This window comes from Lampris incognitus, chromosome 2 (genome assembly GCF_029633865.1).
Source record: "Lampris incognitus isolate fLamInc1 chromosome 2, fLamInc1.hap2, whole genome shotgun sequence".
Taxonomy (NCBI): domain Eukaryota; kingdom Metazoa; phylum Chordata; class Actinopteri; order Lampriformes; family Lampridae; genus Lampris; species Lampris incognitus.
In genome coordinates this window covers 8,643,915-8,658,193 of record NC_079212.1, presented here as the reverse complement: position 1 = coordinate 8,658,193, position 14,279 = coordinate 8,643,915, and the positions used below count along the sequence as shown (strand labels likewise).

The 14,279-nt window shown below is 45.3% G+C and overlaps 1 long non-coding RNA gene across 1 annotated transcript; it reads right to left on the bottom strand.

The window, feature by feature from the left end:
* Positions 1–6,871: 6,871 nt before the first annotated feature.
* LOC130107039 (uncharacterized) lies at positions 6,872–13,361 on the bottom strand. The gene is made up of 3 exons (XR_008809792.1): positions 13,327–13,361; positions 7,036–7,138; positions 6,872–6,883 (listed from the first exon to the last, which is right to left on the bottom strand). It is a non-coding gene; the product is annotated as an uncharacterized LOC130107039 (long non-coding RNA).
* Between the last annotated feature and the right edge of the window lie 918 nt (positions 13,362–14,279).

The following is a 14,279-nucleotide window of genomic DNA, read 5'->3' as shown; positions in this document are numbered from 1 at the left end:
AGGCATACAGAGCCGTCCCCAGCAACCCACTATCCCAACCTCGCAAGAAAAAATGGCAAGACCTCCGCTCTGAGGCCCAAGCAACTCTGCGGAATCTGCAAAATGAGTGGTGGATTTTGAAACCCATCAAAATCCAGGCTCATGCAGACAGGAACGACATGGTTTCTGTGATGCAGTTAAGGCCATCTATGGCCCCCGAAACTGCTCCCTGGCACCCATTAGGTCTGCTGATGGAACAACTCTCATCAAGGATCAGGCCCTGTTAGTGGAGCGGTGGGCTGAGCATGTTAACACCCTGCTCAAACAGCCCACAACAGTGGACTCAACTGTACTGGCAGAGCTCCCTGAACAGCCTACCTTGCAAGAGCTAGACCTCCCACCATCTTTCAAAGAAATCCTACATGCAGTCAAGACCCTGAAAAACAACAAAACCCCTGGACCTGAGAACATTCCAGCTAAAATCCTCAAGGAAGGAGGCTACCTCTGTACGAGGACACTGTATCTCTATATCCTTGAGGTGTGGAGTTGCGAGTGTGTCCCCTAACAGTGGAAAGACGCCAACATTGTGACCATTTATAAAAACAAAGGAGACAAATCCATGTGCTCCAACAGTAGGGGTATTTCACTACTGGCCATTGCCGGAAAGGTTCTGGCCAAGATCATGCTCCACAGACTAACACTCGCAATAGCCGAACGGGTCATACCAGAGTCACAATGCGGCTTCCGAAAGGATAGAGGGACCATTGACATGATCTTTGTCACACGCCAGCTCCAGGAGAAATGCCGAGAACAGCACAAGGATTTATATATAGCATTCATAGACCTCTCAAAGGCATTTTATACAGTTAACCGGGCCCTGCTGTGGCAAGTCCTGAAGAAATTTGGATGTCCGCCCAAGTTTCTCACCATCCTTGGACAGTTTCACGCAGGAATGATGGCCCAAGTGGTAGTGGAAAACCACAGTTCTGAGCCTTTCTGTGTGCAGACTGGAGTCAGACAAGGCTGTGTGCTAGCCCCAGTCCTGTTCAATATCTTCTTAGTCTCTGTTACAACACTGTTACGAAGGAGGATGGAGAAGCAGGCTGGAGTCACCATTGACTTCAGGTTCGATGGAAACCTATTCAACATCAGGAGGTTTCAGGCAACCACCAAGTTGACCTCTGAGAACATTATTGAGCTACAGTATGCCGATGATTGTGCCCTGGTAGCCCACACACAAGAAGCCCTACAAAACACTGTCGGCAGTTGTAACGGCGTACAGGAGAATGGGACTGATTATTAACACCCAAAAGACAGAGGTAATCTGTCAGATGACTGCTGGCCTCCCAAACCACCCAACAACCTTCACAGCAGAAGGGCAACAACTGGCCACTGCTCCTGCCTTCAAATATCTGGGAAGCATACTATCTGACACCTGCACAATGGACGATGAGATTCAACATCGCCTCAAACAAGCCTCAACATCTTTTGGTCGTCTAAGGAGAAAGGTTTTCCAGAACAGCAACCTCAGTCTCCACATCAAAGTGCTTGTTTACAGAGCAGTGTGCGTCTCGACATTACTCTATGGATGTGAGGCATGGACCATCTACAGCCACCATCTCAGAAGCCTGGAGGCCTTCCATGTGAAATGTCTCCAGAGGATCCTCGGCATTGCTTGAGAAGACAGCGTGCCACACACAGAGGTGCTGGAGCGGGCAGGCTTCTGCAGCATTGAGTCTACCCTAAACCACCATCAACTCAGGTGGCTTGGGCATGTTACTCACATGCCCAGCGAATGACTCCCACGTAAAGTCCTCCACAGCCAACTACAGCGTGGTTAACGCACTGCTGGTGAGCAGAAGAAGTGGTTCAAAGACCAAATGAAGACCACACTGAAAAGATGCCAAATCAACCCCTCTTCTTTGGAGGAACATGCTTCTTGCCGCACCACCTGGTGCTCTCATGTCTCAGAAGGAGTGAAGTATATGGAAAACCAGTGCACACAACACAGTGTAGAGAAGGGTGCGAAGAGGCATGATCGCAAAGCTACCCCCCCCCCCAGCACCACTTCTACATGCCCGGTCTGCAACCGTAACTGTGCATCTAGGATCGGACTATTCAGCCACCAAAGGACTCAAAAATAGGAGAAGATGGTCGTCATTGGACATGATGGACAACCAGCAAGCAAGCGTGTTGTAAATACGAGAACTAGATAGAGTGAATGTAATTGACTTACATCAGGAAAAAAAAATTGCTCTTCTGAAATCAGAGGTTGCAACACATAAATACTGCCTGGGCCGTTCCCTCCTCATCTTTACCATCATCATCATCTTCATCTTTCACCATCCACAAGTCACATAATTAGACACACACACACACACACACACACACACACACACACACACACACACACACACACACACACACAGACACACACACACACACAGACGTGTGAATTAGTATGACCGTGTGTGTGGGAAGAGAGAGAGAGAGAGAGAGAGAGAGAGAGAGAGAGAGAGAGAGAGAGAGAGACAGTGAGTATCTTGGTGTATGTGTGTGAATTAGTGTGACTGTGTGTGTGTGTTTGTGTGTGTGTGTGTGTGTGTGTGTGTGTGTGTGTGTGTGTGTGTGGGTGGGTGGGTGGGTGGGGGGGAGAGAGAGAGAGAGAGAGAGAGAAAGAGAGAGAGAGAGAGAGTGTATCTTGGTGTGTGTGTTTTTTTGTGTGTGAATTAGTGTGACTGTGTGTGTGTGTGTACTGTAAATATGAGAACTGGATAGGGTGAATGTAATTGGCTTACATCAGGAAAAAAATGGTTCCCTCCTCATCATTTCCATCTTTCATCATCCGCAATTCGTGTAATCTGACACACACACACACACACGCACAAACCCATATCTAACCAGTGATAAACCCTGGGATGATCAGCCGGCATAATAAACGTGTTTGAAGAAAATGGCGTGCACGTGCAGACCCAGCAGACAGGCTGGTCCCTGTGTGGTGATGACGCGGCTCAGAGTCACAACATGACCTCCTCACTGAGCCGCTCTGCAACAGGGGAACCCACAGGGTTTTGGGAAGTGATGGCTCACGAGACGGCTGACGGGTGTATGGCTGACTGGCATAATGTGCAGCTCTGTGTGCGTCCAACAGAAAAGCAAAGTCAAGGTTTCCTTTGGGGGCTCCGGTTTCCTCCCACAGTCCAAAGACAGGCAGGTCAGGTGAATCGGCCGTACTAAATTGCCCCTAGGTACAATGTGTGTGTTTGTGTGTGTGTCGGCCCTGTGTGATGGCCTGGTGGCCTGTCCAGGGTGTCTCCCCGCCTGCTGCCCAATGACTGCTGGGATAGGCTCCAGCACCCCCGTGATCCTGAGAGCAGGATAAGCGGTTCAGATAATGGATGGATGGATGGATGGATAAATAAATTATAATAATCACAACAATAATGATAACAACCATTATCCAATGCAAGGGTCTAAGGACAGGATGTTGTGTTGCTGTAAAGCCCCTTGAGGCAAATTTGTAATTTGTGACACTGGACTATACAAATAGAACGGCCTCGACTCCATGATCCTGATGGTCTACAGTAGCTCTGCATGACGCAGGTGAGGTCGGTCTACCTGGAGGAGATGAGATAAACCTGTGCATGTTTCCATGGATGCAGTCACATTAACATAACACAACACGTGCATAAAAACACACACACAGACACACACGTCACATCAGGATACCCCTTTTCATCTTTGGTCTGGCTGTCCGAGCTGCTAGCACCACATTTTCTGTTTGTGTTTCCATCTTTGACCCGCCTTGTGGTAATATGCAAATAAACTAAACCACATCGCCGATATATTCTGTTTGTCCGTGTGTCTCTGATGGACTGTGTGTGTGTGTGTGTGTGTGTGTGTCTGTCTGTCTGCAGGGTTGAAACGGCATAAAAGAAGATCCCTGTCAATTGCTTAAAGATGCATGAGGTTGCTCCAACTTTAACGAGACGCTTTGATGGAAAGTTCCACAAGCCGTCCGGAGAAAAGGGGCGTGAGAGAGAGAAAGAGGGAAGGAAAAACAGGGCACGTTATGGGGACGGGAGAGTATGAACAGCGTTTTGAGACGTTGAGAGGCTCTGACATGTTGTCTGTTCCTGTTCAGACTACTAGCTGGGGTCTCCATGTGTTATGCTGTGTATAGATTGTGTATGTGTGTTGTGCTGTGAATCCATCCATTACTGAATGTGTTTACTGGTTGAACCTCTGTGCAGTTGTGTTTTGCACACATACTTTGCAAAGGCTCAGTCCAAGGTTAATACACAATATCGCTTGGTTGGAAAAAGGAAAAAAATCAATTTCCTCCTGATCAACTTGACTGAAATTCTTTCATTCTGAAATTTCTGAAGTCCTGACATAACGACTTAAATATATTTCAAGGCTGCCGAGGTTTGCCCTGTACACGGGAATAAAACAGATCTTTGTTTTTTTTTCCAAACTCATCCAGGTCATTCTGTGAATACTCCCAACCATGCCATAACCAAACGATTTCCTAACTGGGCCATTTTTGTGTACGGTTTGGCAAATGATATTCCATTGATATACTCAGATCTGCAATGAGGGAAGTCAAAGCCACCTATGCCAAAATCCTTGAGGAACATTTTGCCAATAATGATTCCAAGGCAATATGGAAATGGCTCCAGGAAATGACAAATGACAAAAAAATGCCCAATCTCTCTCCCTGATGCAGACTCCGAGCGCCCACATAAACTGAATGCTTTTGATGCCCAGTTTGAAAAGCCCAATGCATTGTTGGCCCCCACACAATCTTCAACCTGTTTACCCCCACCCTTTACAACTGAAATAAATGAGGTCAGAAGGGTGTTCCACAAACTGAACAAAAAGAAAGCAGCAGGCCCACACCATCTGACCCCAGCTTTACCCTGCCACTGTGCAGACCATTTGGTCCCAGTATGACAACTATAACATCTCACTGTTTCAAAAACTCCACTATCATTTCCATCCCCAAATCAGCTAAGACCTCTGGCCTCAACGACGACAGGCCAGTGGCCCGGACATCAGCAGCCACGAAAGACTAGTCCCGGCTTATAGCAAATCATGCACATCTTCCTTGATGGATCCACTACAATTTGCATGTCATCCAAACTGCTTCACAGATGATGCAGTCAACCTGGCACTGCACTACACCTTCCAACACTGGCACTCTAACCACACTTATGCACGACTGCCATTTATTGATTTTAGTTCAGCACTTAATATCAACCCCTTGAAACTGTTCAAAAAACTTCCGGACATGGACACTAAACATTCTATATGCCTTTGGATTTTGGACTTTCTGAGGAACAGGAGCCAGGTTGTCAAAATCGGCAATCTAACATCTCACCCCCTCACCCTCAGCACAGGGGCACCACAGGGATGTGTTCTATCACCACTACTCTTCTCCAGTGGCGGCTGGTGCCAACAATTTGGGGGGGGAGGCGCAATTTACCTTGACGCACAGTCACAGAGTTATTAAGGACAATGTAGCCTATAGATTTTAGGCTACATTGTCCTTCTTAATAACTCTGTGACTGTGTGGACATTAAAGCAGCTGTCAGGTGAGCTGTGTCAAGGTAAATTGCGCCCCCCCCAAAAATCGCTAGCACCAGCCGCCACTGCTCTTCTCCCTCTTCACAATGGCTTTGTATCTTCTGACAACTCCATCAAGATACTGAAGTACGCTAATGCCACCAGTTGTTGGGCTCATTTCCAGGGAAAATGAAATCCCTTTCATTAGGAGGTAGAGAGGGTAATCACATGGTGTGAGGACAATGACCTGGTCCTAAACACAACCAAAACCCGAGAAATAGTCACCAACTTAAGTTGGAACAAGAAAATAAAGACACCCATTCAAATCAACAACAAGCCAATTCCCATAACCAATTCCTTGGCATTCATATCAGCAGTAACTTTAAATGGGACACGAACTCCAACAACCTCATCAAGAAAGCCCAACAGAGACTACAGTCTTACGCTGCCATCATTCAAAGCAACCTAACCCTGTCAATAACAGTCTGGTATGGAAGCACACCCAAACATACGATAAAGAAAATGGAAAGAGTCATCAAAAAGCATCAAGAATTACCAGCTGAAACCTCTGTGCACCATTAAGCATGCAACCAAAACAGTCAAGGACCCCTCAACCCAGCTCACCACCACCTTTTCCCGTTCCTGCCCCCTGGAAAGTGCTAGAGATCCTTGGGTGGAAGGACAGAACACCTTAACAACAACAACAACAACTTAGTTTTGTATAGCACCTTTCAAGGAACCCAAGGATGCTTTACACTAGATAAGAAAAACCAAAACCAAAAAACGATTAAAACAAATATCAAAAGACAACAGACCATAGGGCCTTAAGTAAAAAGATAGGGTTTCAGTAGTCTTTCAAAATTGTACGAAGAAGCAGCATTGCAAATCTCTGCTGGAATAGAGTTCCAAAGGGTGGGGGCTGCCACACTAAAGGCTCTATCCCCAAAAGTCCGCAGGCTGGTGTGGGGGTGGAAAGCAGGCCCATGTCTGCAGACTGCAGATTCCGGGATGGAATATAGGGGTTGAGAAGCTTAACAGAAGCTTCTTTCCCCAGGCAATTCAGAAACTGAATTCCACCCTCTACCCCCCCACCAACCTCAAGGATGCGGAATACTTTGCATGTTTAGTACTGTCCTGTCTGTCTTCTTTGCACTTCTGCTGTTCTGTATAGTGAATTGTGATGAACAGGGGCAGATTAAGTTATTTTTGGGCCCAAGCAAAACACAGGCATGGGGCCCTCCACTTCCTTTGTTCTCCCCCCCTTATCTGTCTAAGAAAGACCTACTTGTAACAACTTCTCTTCACCAGTCTTCAGACAGCAATGATGTCCAGACATCTGGAATTGCATAAGTTAAAAAAATGTATTCAGTTTAACAGATGCACCTACTGTAAAATCTTATTTTCATAAACAATATGATCTCTGTATGAAAAGATTGCACTTTATTGTCCATTCACGTGACAGATCTGTCAATGGTTATGATCATTTACCTCGATTTTCCAGCAGGTTCTCTGATAGAATCTCCTTACTGGACCTTCTTACTGCTGCACAAATTGAAGTTGTTTATGGTCTTCCGTTTTCTCTCTTTTGTTACTAAAGTGAGACGATAACACAAGACAATAACAGGTCAATTGTGGAGACACAAAAATAATAAACAATGTTAAAAATTTCTTTTGTCTTTTTCTTCCTCTCCATTGAATGTTTTTTTTTCATTTAGATTGGTTGAGTTTGTTTTGCTTTCTCTCCCTAATCAATCAACTCAGCTTTACTGGGTGGGGAACATATATATGTAGGAAAACTTGAGCTGTCACTGTATGTTGCGTCTAGAGTAATCAAACAGTGATAGATGTCTTTCATGGATTCTCAGAAGTTGTGGTATGTCATATGCCACGAGGTAATATTGTGTATGGTGGGGAGGAACAGTTCAGATGACAGAAATTTGACCTTGCAAGCGCTGACCTCAGCAAATCTTGCAATCACTAATTCCATATCCACTGACTTCCTGTTCGATGGAGAGAACAGCAAGTGCAGACAGGTTGTCTTGTGACATAGCTGAAATGAGATACGTTTTAATGAGTTTAACGAGGCACGGTGACCCAGTGGTTAGCACTGTTGCCACACAGCAAGGTCCTGGATTTGAACCTCAGGCCATCCCAGGTCCTTTCTGTGTGGAGTTTGCATGTTCTCCCCGTGTCTGCGTGGGTTTTCTCCGGGTGCTCCGGCTTCCTCCCACAGTCCAAAGACATGTATGTTAGGATGAATACTTCTGTCTGTGCCCCTGAGCAAGGCAATGGAAAGAAGAACTGGAGTTGTTCCCTGGGCGCTGCAGGGCAGCTTCCCACGGCTCCTAGCTACACAGCTAGGATGGGTTAAATGCAGAGAATGAATTTCGTTGTATGTATGTACAATGACAAATGAAGTGTATTCTATCCTTCAGTGATGAGAAACTCCCCTCACCTGAAGCAACTGTCACAGTAAGCGTGAGAAGAAATCTGACAGCTATACTCAAATTTGGATAGATGTGAAGGATATTCTCATATATACAATCAAGCATCTCAGACAGTGAAATATATGGGGGAAAAGAAACTAACTTGTATCTTTAGCCTCAAGCTTCAGGTACTCTGCATCAATATCATCCATTTTCTGTTCCAATCTGTGGCAGCATTCATCCAAGCTTCCCTCCCTTCTTAGTGCTTCTCATTATGTCAATGGAGAAGATACATCCATACAGCTCATAGGTTTCCATGTATGTAAATCTCTCCTCTAATGCGACAAGGACTGTATCTATAAGAGGCAGGGTAAACTCTTGAAGAACTCTTCTGCAGTTTACTGAGTTTGATCTCTTCCTTCATACTCAAACTGTCTAGTTCTTCTCTGACGCACCTCTGGCCAGCTCATTTCCACTTCAAGCATTTCTGCCATCTCTCTGGCATCTGTTTTAGCAGAGTTAAAGCCATGATCTTGAAATTCCTGAAGGAATTCTGTCACTGCCCCGATTTCTTTCCTCACTGTCTCAACAAACTTTGGGGCTCTGCAGGATCTTGCTCGCTTTATTTATCTGGAACAACACATTGTACCACACAATGATACTTAGCACAAAAGGCCACCTCTGCATCTCCTGGCAGATGCTTCCAGCTGTTGAGGCACCATCTGCATCCTGTTTCTCTGTCGCTCCTTTAGAGCAGTCAATGCCTTCACAATTTCAGGCAGCTGGTGGCAAACAGCTTAAATAGTTTCAACCCTACACTCCCACCTGGTTGTAGACAATACCGTCAGTGTAAAGTTCTTGACATGTTCTGTGAGAAAGTCCAGCGGTGAACTGAGGAGCTGACCAGAATGGAAAGTCACTGTCACACATGACTTGGCTGCATCACCATCAACAAAGTTCAGTGTGTGACTTCCTAAAGGGAGCCCACAACGCCTTGCTGTTTAGTTCCAGCAATCTCATTTCTACCCCCTTCTTTTTACCCTGCATGTGTTACTCCCATTATCATAAGACAGGCCTCGACAGTTGGAAAGATCCAAACCTAGTGTTTCTAGGTGCCATAAAAATGGCTCACATAAGCCTTTTCCTGTTGTGTCAAGTGCCTGAAGAAAACCAACCAAGTGCTCATGAATGGAGACATCTTTTGAGGTCTCACAATTTACAATTCATAGCACCACTGATAACTGCTCATTGGGACTGAGGGCTAGAGTGCAGTCTATGATTACTGCATAATATTTGGCTTTCTTTACTCTCTCTACAATTGCATCAGTTGTACACACTTTGCCACAAGGAAAATTAGGGAAATCACTTCATTTTTAATATGCTTTCGCCTGAATTCTCCTCAAATGCTTTCTCATGACTAGGTACAACTGAGCCATCAGCTCTACTTCAGTTCTACTTCCCCAAGGAAATTTCCATTGCCACTCTCAAACAACCTGCCTGATTGGCCATGAAATGCAAGATTACACTGCCAGATGGTTCACAATTGCAATTAATCGTCTTAAAATCTCTTTCCAGCGGTTTAGCTGTGGTTGTTTGTGGTCTATGTGATCAGTATCCATGTTTGTGATGTGTTCAGCAGACTTGTTGTAATAACTGTAATATTGTGGTTGAGTAAGAGCCCTACAAATGATGCGCCCCTATGCTATGGAAGTGGTTTGGGCCACGTCACACTAGAGGGAGATCAAAGGGGTGAAACAATATAAGGTACTGATCATTTTTCATTTTTGCTTTTCCATATAACAAGAAATGGAAAAGGATGATCTACTGTGGCGACCCCCTAACGGGAGCAGCTGAAAGTAGTAGTAGTAGTAATAGTAGCTTTACCATATAACGTTTACAATACAAAGTGCACTTGTTCTGTATTTACTGGAAAGAGGTTAATGCAGTCAATATAAGTTACACCGTTTTAAATCTCATTGTTAATCATCTTAAATGCGATGTTGCCTGTTGCACGTTGGTATGGCCACATGCGTGGTTCGCCCTCAGTTTGGGCTTAGGACTGAGAGACGGAGAGAAAGCGGTTATGTGAGAGTGCATTGATGTTCATCACCCTTGTCCTGTTGTACACTATGACCCCAGTAGCTGCATATCAATCAGCACAGCACTGAAGGAGAGCTGTGTGTCCTGTGGGTTCTTTATCAAGTCACTACGGCATGGGTGGCAATTCTTCTCATGCTGTCTCAAGTGGGCTGAAAGATTTTTCCAGTTATTGAACCCATCCCCATTTAGTTGAGTGCTCTTTTCTCAGTTTTCAAACATGCGGCGACAAATTCACATAAGTATTTCCCCCCCCACTGTAATCGAGCAGGACCTGCTTATATTCTCTCCATTCTTCATTTGCATGTAATAGTTACTGCTTGTACATCTGCGTCTCTTCATTTTTTTGGAGAAATTCTGTCCTTGACCTGAACTGGTCCTCTCTGCACTGACAGCTGTTTCGGCCAGAGTGCTGGGTCATCTTCAAGTGTAACACCTTGGTTAGGGCGACTGCTACTCACTAGGTGCTGATTATTATCGGTATTGCCATCTTCGTCTCATAGCCACGGAGAGTGAACACAGCAGTTCCGTTATCATCGCCAGCTGAAGGCTCCTGTAGGGTTGTCTTGCATGGAGCAGCAGCACTGCTTCAGCAACCTGGGCTGACAGTGCGGGCAGCAACGGGTAGCTGCTCTTCACCAGTATTGGTGCTCTTTAGTAATGTTAGTGTCGCAAGTAGCTGCCATGAAAAAGGTTGTCACCTTTGGCAGTTTTGCTAAAAACTTTCTACTTTCCTCCCACTTCTTCCTTTTTCAGCACCATTTCGCTTCATTTTTCAACAGTGTGTACACCACGCCGAGACGTTTGTTTACATGAGTTGGTCACTGTCTTCCTGAATCATTTTCACAGATGCACAGTAAGATCATGGAATAGTCAAAAATGTAGCGGGGACTGAAGGGGGGAGGGCCCCAAGACAATCATGAATTAAGCATCCTGATGCCATTTGAGTGTATGGATTTTAAACTTTTAATTAGAGAAAAGTAAAAAATATAAAAAAATTCAATAAAAAAAAAAAAGTTCTTAACCATAAGTTTCTGAGACGTTTTATGGGCCCTTAGTGGCTTGGGGCCTAAGGCAATTGCCGACCCTTGCCTAATGGTAAAGTCCGCCTCTGGTAATCAGCTCTTTAATACAGTACTGAAAACCAATTCCACCGGCCTAGCTGTGTGGTAATAAAAGAAACTTGATACTTGAGAAGAGGGCTGCGGCTCGTTCAAGGCCTTGATGATTTCTCACAACTGTTTTTTCTTCCCATAGAAGAAATTCAGAGTGTTGATAAGAGTTCAACTTTTAATATGAACTGACCCTGTGGCGCTCTCTGGTAGTAATACAGGGCGTCTGCAGGTATCAGAGAGTTACATTCAACACTTTGAGACAAAATATAAAGTAATTTTAAAATTAGTTTTAAAACAAGCCATGCCGGTTTTGTTACAGTCAACTGGTGGCATAATGAAGGCCAATTCGAGGACTTCTGAATGTGAGAGGCCACAAAGAGATCACAATTTAATAAGATGGGTCAACTGAATGTCACATACATACTATGTGTTCAAGTATAACTAGCTCCATAAATATTACATAGGTGAAATATTTTTTGACATTTTGGTGTCTTGGGTCAGGAAGGTCTCAAATGCAGAATCACAGACCAGAGGTAGGAGTAAGTAAAGATCATGAACTTCACTGAAGGGATTAGGCAGTTCACAGCACAGTTCGTTCCAATGTTCAAAACCAAAGGTCAATACAAACAGGCAGAGGATCAGAATCGTGAGGAAGAATACAAGGTCACTTACAGGCTTGAGTCAAAACCAGGCAGAACAGACAGACGGGATACAAAAACTGGCAGGAGCACAACTGATGATCTGGCGAGCAACAGGAGAGCTAACTAGTATAAATACTTGCGAGACTTATGAGGACACAGGCAACAGGTGGTACAGAGGCGTCCCGGTGGGTGTGGCAGGAGTGGTTGGTGTGCAGACACAGAGCCAGGCAGAGATCTAGAAGGAACTGAAGGCTCCGGCTGAGTCCATGACACTCTGACCCATTTCCTTTTAAACACTGTACATTTTCCTCAACAGGTAACAGGTAAGAATAGCGGGTAACATCAGGGAGGCGTTGGGTTTTACAGGTGATCAGTAATTCTCATTCTGCCTCAGAAGAAGTCAACTAATTCTGACAACAATAAATAAAATCATAATTTAAAAAAAAAATGTTGTTTCCCCCCCTTTTTTTCGCCCCAATTATATCTGGCCAATTACCACACTCTTCCCGAGCCGTCCCGGTCACTGTCCCACCCCCTCTGTCGAGCCGGGGAGGGTTACAGACTACCACGTCTCCTCCGACACATGTGGAATCACCAGTCGCTTTTCACTTGACAGTGAGGAGTTTTGCTGATAGACCAGAGGAGGCGCTAGTGCAGCGACCAGGACATATACCCACATCCGGCTTCCCACCCACAGACACAACCAATTGTGTCTGTAGGGACGCCCAACCAAGCTGGAGGTAACACGGGGATTCGAACCGGCGAGCCCCGTGTTGGTAGGCAAGGGAATAGACCACCACACCACCCGGACGCCCAAATCATCTAACATTTTAATGTTAAATGTAAGACCTCATAAATTGAAATTTAAGACAATTTCATGAGTTTTAAGGCCTGATATTGAATGTGAGACTTTGCACGGACCCACAGATACCCTGTAATTGGACTTGTTGCTGGTGTCCAAAGTGGCTCGCCTCGGCTTGCTACACCGAATAAACCCATGATGCCTGGATGGGCTTCACCACAAGCACAGAAAGTGGTTCCTAAATGGTGTCATTGTGACTGGTCATTCATTTCTAAACTGTCAAACCCAAAAATCCACAAATGATTTGAAGAGAAGTTGGGGACACGGGGCGCATGCATAAGAAAAGCATACTGACTGTATGTGATGTTGCAACGTGAACTTCTTTTTTTCTATTTGACCAGCGGTTTCAAATGAAGACACGGCTGAGGAGAGATGAAAATGTGTGATTTTTGTCAACTTTTTGGTGATGAATTAAAAATAAAAAGACAAGAAAAGGTGGAAAACGTCGCTGACGGACACGTTATCCTTAACTCATTCACACACCACGAGAAGGAGACCGGGTTTCCAGGCAGGGAGAGAAGCCCTGGATTTAGAGAAGAGTGGGTCGTGGTGGTGAAAGATGATGGGAGTGTACTGAAAACAAATGGGGTGACGACACGAGGAGGAATGAAGGATTGTTGGGGGGGGGGGTTGTTTACCGGGGCATAATCTTTCCTTGGTGTCTGGCGTCACGGCAGTCGGACCGTCTCTTCTCAAGTCATCAACTCCACGCTAAATTTGGGAGGAGGTCAAGCGAGGGGATTAAATGCAGAAAACTGACAATCTGTTGTTGTTAATTACCGAGTCGGCTCACGCACACACATGCATGCAAACACAAACAATGTCCAGAGGTTTTTCTTGCATTATATATTCCAAACGTATATACATACAAAGACATGAACACAGAAAATACCATAATTTTACACCCACGCCTACACACTCACACTACACACACACAGACACACACACACACACACACACTCGCCAATGCAGGCAAGCGGTGTTGGCTGGTGAAACCTGATAACATCTGTTCAGGTTTACTGATCAAGTAGGCAGACTTAATCACCTCTATCCCTTCCAGAGAAGACAGATTAACCGGCTTCAGCATAACAAACAAACACCAAGTAGGAAGGTTAAGAGTTGAACACGGTGACCCCTCCGCTGGTCCGTATCGGGGATTTTCTTTACACGTCTGAGCGAATAGCTCAAGTGACATATTCTGGCAGAATATGCTGGCTTTGTTTCAGGTGGTTCAGGGTTGGACTTTTTTCCTCAGTGGATCTCATTTTTGAATTTTTTTGGGTTTGATCTCCTCCCGCCCAAGACTAATGTATTAAAAGTGCAAATATTTTATTTCCACACCCGCTTTCAGTGTGGGAAGATGGTGGCGCTAATTCACGTTAGCGGTAGCCTCACACAGCACTGTCCATGCAGCGTCTTTGCCCACGTCTGCGTCTAAGTTTGTCTTGGTTTGATGGCTGGGAGAGCTGGCGCTGGATTGGCTGGGAGAACTTGGTCTGCTGCAACTTGTGGGCCCAGGGACCATAGCCCTGCCTGGAGCTGTGCCCGAAGAGGAAACACTGAGAGTGGTCTGACAGGATGCGGAAGCGGG